This window comes from Kryptolebias marmoratus, linkage group LG2 (genome assembly GCF_001649575.2).
Source record: "Kryptolebias marmoratus isolate JLee-2015 linkage group LG2, ASM164957v2, whole genome shotgun sequence".
NCBI lineage: Eukaryota > Metazoa > Chordata > Actinopteri > Cyprinodontiformes > Rivulidae > Kryptolebias > Kryptolebias marmoratus.
The window spans coordinates 12,153,732-12,159,581 of record NC_051431.1 but is presented as its reverse complement, the minus strand read 5'-3'; the positions used below and the strand labels follow the sequence as shown (position 1 = coordinate 12,159,581).

The 5,850-nt window shown below is 42.1% G+C and overlaps 1 protein-coding gene across 1 annotated transcript in view; it reads right to left on the bottom strand.

Moving 5' to 3' along the window:
- Nucleotides 1-2,134, bottom strand: part of arhgap35a (Rho GTPase activating protein 35a) — a 66,403-nt gene extending 64,269 nt beyond the window's left edge. The window contains exon 1 of the mRNA XM_017428988.3: nt 1,316-2,134. The gene's annotated coding sequence lies outside the window, so the exon portion shown is untranslated. The remainder of the gene's footprint in view (nt 1-1,315) is intronic.
- Nucleotides 2,135-5,850: the final 3,716 nt, after the last annotated feature.

Sequence of the window (5,850 nt, the reverse complement as noted above, 5' to 3'; positions counted from 1 at the left end):
CAGAGGGCAGAGTGAGGGGGGGTGGGGGTGGGAGGTGGTAGCCAGCCTCCTGCCTGAACAAACGGCACAACTATTAGAGGAAGACGAGGCTTCCTGAAGAAAGGTGTGACCGCACCGCAAAGGGCTCAATCAAGCAGAGAAGTGCTGACAGCTGCTAATGTGTTTACCTGAGAGTAAAAAAACTGTATCTCTGAGGAAGGAGGAGGTGTGTGGGGAGGAAAGTGAGTTAATTTTAACTCAGCATGAACCCCCTAATGAAGATGATTAAAATCTGAGCACTCAGTCAAAACACAGACGGCAAACGTGTTGGGGGGAAATGAGTCAGTGATCCACAACACCAAAGCAGGTACACACTAAATGACAAAGTTCCTGCTTTTTGTTTTCTTTTTGGGGGAAATGTCCCTTTATCTGGCAATGACACAGCAGTAGCTGCAAACCAAAGTCCCTGGCAAGCAGCTGTGCATTGAGGCCATTCCTCAAACCTGCACGTCCACCCGGCTCGCCTTCCTCTCTGAAAGCCTTTCGCCGTCAATGTTAAAAAACATCAAATAAAAAAAACAGTATTTCAGCAACACGTAGAGAAGCTCCTCTTTTCGAAGCAAGCACCGTAGTCCAGAGGAAGGACTTGGACAGAAAGGGAGTGGCTGCCGGAGCAATGATCACTCTGCAGTGAAATGAAACTCTGACACATCGGGATCTCCCTTTGCACCCCACCAAACCAAGAAATAAAAAATAAAACTCTAAACTGTTTTAACACAAGGTGACTCCGGTGTCTACGGGACAAACAGGACACAGTGGACCTATGGATGACTGACATGTCAGCTGGGGTGAAGTTAAATGACAACTTTGCCAAAGACTTGCTAAATGTGTCACTGCACCTTTGCAACGCCATCCAGAAACATGCCAACTCCTTTTAGACTTATCTGACCTTGCTCCCTTGTCTTTCTTTGTAATTTAAGACATGTATGGTGTGGACTTTCTCCAGGCCTGACACCAATGCATTCCAGGTGTTGTTGCATAAACAAGCCCCCTTTTCTTTGCCCTTCTGCTCTGTAACACTGGCTCGCCCCCACCGTGTCTCCCTATTATCAATATTAAATGCATCCATATAACCATTAGAATAATCACTATTATTACTGCTGAGGGCTTTCAGTCATGTCAGCCCCTGAGGCAGACTTGTTGTTCTCTGGGTTTTAGTGCAACCCAAACTGCAGGGAGAAGAAAGTACAGGAGGTGATATATCTGTGGAGGGGGTTAAAAAAAAGCTCCTTTAAACATGAAGAACATGGAGAGTAGCTGTAGTCTGCATACATACCATATCATTCCTGTCCCTCCAGCTCTTCTGCCTCTTAAAAAAAATAAAATAAACAGTCCCCACACGAGCTCTCACATGGATTGGGTTGTTCTTTTTTCAGTAAACACGCCGTCTGACCACATTAGCTGCTCGTTTTCGCCAGTCTGTGAAGTTTTTTTGTCTTCTTTTGTTGTTGCTTGTTTTTTTACGGACGCCAGAAAACGCTTCAGTTTCGTTGTCTTCCCTTCTTCGTCACCTGGAAAAACAAATAAAAATCTGCTCGCAACAAAAAAACGAAAGAGGTGGTGAAGGAGGAGGGGAAAACCGCTGCTCCGAACTACCGTTTCTTTCACAACGGCTGGGAGCGAGGAGAGAAAGGCGGAAAATGGTGGGAGGCGGTGGAAAGAGCCCCGCTTCGGTGTGTCATTCCCCCCCACCTCTCTCTTCTTGGCTCACCAGCACCACGTTGTTTTCGCCAGTTGTTGCTTCCTTTGTTGTGTCTCACTTTAAAAAGGAAAATAATAATAATAAAAAAAACAATAATAATAAGGGAGTCCCGTAAAGAAAAGCTGGTTTTAACCGCGGCGTTGTTTTCGGAGCAGGACGGACGCTCTCTCGCCTCGCGCACGGGTAAAATGCGTGACGTTGCGTTCAAGTCCAGTTTTTTTTTTTTTTTTTTTTTTTCGGCTTCCCAATAATGGCGGACCTTCTCCTGGATCTAAGCGCCTTTCCCTCTTTAGTCGCGGGGGAGCAGAAACAGTCTCTCCCAGGCACAATTACACCAGAACCCTAGCTCCACCGATGGCCGGATTGAAGCTTTGTGAAGCAATGAAGCTTTCCAGCCAATTGTGTTTAAAAAAAAAAAAAAAAAAAAAAGGGTTCATTTCTCCAGGCTTCAGATGCTCAGGAGCTCCCCCTGTTGGTCAAAACGTTTGAGGCAAATAAGGAAAAATACGACTTTACAGTCAAAATTCTTACAATTAGACAATAATTAAAATGGTTTCTAAGCTATTAGAGCAACTATGGTTTTTAACCTTCTAATAAATTTTGATAGGTTGGTAGGAATGTAGATGTGCAACTGTAAGAATGGACACACACACACATTTATATTTATATGCATATATATAGGTGTGTGTGCATTTCTGTCCTGAGTTTCCTTTCTTTAGTGATTTTCTCATTGAAATTTAAAGTGCAATAATACAGTTTCTAGCTGCCTTTATTAGTAACAGTTTTCCAGCTCACTGTTCCCATACGGTTTCCTCGATTGCAGCAGTATTTTAAAGCTAAAACATTATTTAACTGGCTGTATTTTTGGTTCTTTTTTGGCTGCCTGTCTCTCGTGTTTCACGCGCCACTTTAATTTAGTCACAGCTGGTCAAATATTAGTCACCCTCTAACATATCTGAGCGTCCCGTGGCTGCGCCCCATATAATAGATTTGCTAACGCGGTCACACAGGGACTCCGACCTAAAGGCCTCATCCAGCAGCAGAGAGAGGGGAGAAACGTTTCCTCCCTGAGAAAAATCAATCATCTCAAAGGTTAGTCCTAATTACTTGAATTGTGCTCGGAGTCTTCCACTTGATAAAAGAATTGCTATGGAGAGGTTTTGCACGTTGATTAGTTCAGCCACTGAACGAGTAATTGAATCTTCCGAGGAGGATGGCGAGGCTGTAATTCTACCATGGAGGAACTTCTGCTGTGCCGACTAAAACAATGAGCTTCAGGAGCTCAAAGAGACGTTTAATGTCTTGATTGATTGGGTCTCCAATCAATTGAAAGTCTAATCCTACTCACAGCATCCATCTGTCCCTCCATCTTCTACTGCTTATCCGTGGTCGGGTCGCAGAGGCAGCAGGTCCAGGAGAAAAACCCATATCTCCCTCTCCCCAGCGACACTCTCCTGCTCCTCCTCCAAGGTGTTCCCAGGCCAGAGAGGATACAGAATCCTTCCAGCAAGTTCTGGGTCTGCCCCGAGGTCTCTTCCCAGAGGGACATGCTCGAAACCCCCCCAAAGGTAGGCATCCAGGAGGCATCCTAATCAGATGCCTGAACCACCTCAACTGACTCCTTTTGATGTGAAGGAGCAGCCGCTCTTTTCCGAGCTCCCCCCTGGATGACGGAGCTTCTCACCTTGTCTCTAAGGCTGAGCCAGGCCACCCTACGAAGGAAGCTCATTTCAGCTGCTTGCTCGGTCATGATCTAAAACTCATGACCATAGGTGTGGGTTGGATCGTAGATAGATCAAGTTTTGCTTTTCGGCTCAACTCTTTCACCATGACGAATAACACCCTCGTTACTGAAGAAGAGGCACCGATCCATCGATCCATCTCCCGCTCCATCCTACCATCACTTGTGAACAAGACTCCCAGATACTTGAACGTGAGGCAGAGACTCACCTTCCACTCATTTCCAGATGAGAACCTTGACCTCAGTATTAGAGGAGTTGACTCTTATCCCAGACGCTTCACACTCGGCTGTGAACTGTCCCAGTCCACACTGAAGATCATGACCTGAAGACACAACAGAACCTCGTCCGCAAAAAGCAGAGATGAGACCATGAGGGTACCTTCCAACACTGTAGAGTAAACTTTCTCTGAAAAGTGTGATAGTTGAATAGACTTCACTTCTGCTACCAAGAATTAACAGCTCGAGTCTGTTCTTTTACCTCGAGTCTATACAGTTTATTGATGTTTTATAGTGAGAAATGGGACTCACCAAAGATCAAGCAGGTTTGAAGTGTGCTGTCAGAATAACTCTCCTTGCTTCTGTCCAGCCACATTAGTCACTGAGTTTTAGGCAATGTTTGCATGACCTCAATCACACAGAGCAAGATTATCTGTGGGTCAAAGTTTCTGTTGAATAATCTTTTACATCCCTTTTGCTTTGCTCACCATAAAACCTCTTCCCTCCATGTACGGTATGGTGTTGTGACACTATTTAGGAGATTTCATTCTTGCAAAACATCCCCACAGTGTTGTGAATTCAGGCGCGTCAGTATCAAAGCAAAGCTCGCACAGCATCACAGGGAGGAACGACGTGTGGCGTTTCCACGCCGGCTGATTTTTTGTTTTTCCTTTCTGTTTTTATTCCTTTTGCCCTATTTTACCTCAGATATTTCTGCATTTGCAGCTGAAATATTTCTGAGTCCCAAGGGCAAGCACATTCCTTTACACACAATCCCTGACAATCACAGTCCAAGCCTACCTCCTCCACCACCACCACCACCACCACCCGTCAGGCTCCCTAAACGCCCAGAGCGTTCACATCCAAGCTGTCCAAACCGCCTGGGCAGGCCGCACCTGTCCACAAACACAAAACGGACCACAAACACAAATAAAATCACTTGAAAAGCATGCAGATAATCCTGAATCTTTCATTTGGTAATCCCTTTAAAATTATTTATAAAAACCTGTGACAATTTATGTGTGACAAACTAATAAAAAAACTGAAGGAGTTTGAAATAAAACAGAAACAAAAAAGTGCACACTTTTACCATTGTATGAAAAAAACCCCACTTATTTATTGAATATTTTCATGCCAAATCTTACACTGCTAAATTTACTTAATGTTAAATAAAATGATCAATTATATTACTCTATTTATACCAAACTTCATATTCTTTTTTAGCTTATTTTTTAATTTTTTACATGAACAGAAGTTAAAACATAGATTTATGGCAAGTTGTTGTACCATATAATCACATCACACCATTTTATTTACTTCGTCTTCCAAGTGAATCTACTGACTACTTATAATTCAAATTCAAGATAGTTAAATTAACATCCCTCTTTGTAAAAAATACATTTCAAGATCTACACAACTGTTATGGTTTTAGAAAAAAAAACTTTATTTAAAATATAAAAAAAAAATCCTTTGAAGTAAATCAGTTTTTCTAGATATAAAACAATGTTTTACCTCATAAGAATATCATTCCTTCTGAATATAACGAGCTCACCTTTCTTCTAAAAATAAATTGTGTTTTTCTATTTGTGATATTTCGACCTGAACTTTGTGGATGTCTGAAACCAAATTGCTGACATTTCTGAAATCAGTCAGGATTTTTATTATTCTCACTCAATATTAAAACAAGAATCCCATCAAGTTTCACAACATATTTGTAGATATTTGTAACTACATACAGTGTTTTTAGTCATTTAAGTTACTGGTGTGTTTTTGTTTTAACCAGTTATAACATAATTAGTTGATGTCGCTCATATTTATGTCGCTTTTTCAGAAATCCACAGTGTTTATTTTGGGATTTCAAGCTGAAATCATGAATCAGAAAAGTTTATCCTAATAAGAATGATGCTGAAAGGCATTTTGGAAAGATTAAATGTCCGTTTCAGAATTCAGAAACATCTGCTTCGAACGAGCTTGTTTAACTATTAAATGATAATTGGTATTGCCATACAGGATAACAGAACATCCCTTCTCATGTGATTCAAAGCCTCATTAAACGAGCTACGTCGAGGAGGGACCGCTGGTTTTTGTAGTTCCGCGCCGAATCTTTTGAATTCTCAATCACACGTTATTGACTTCGTTTCCCATGATGCAA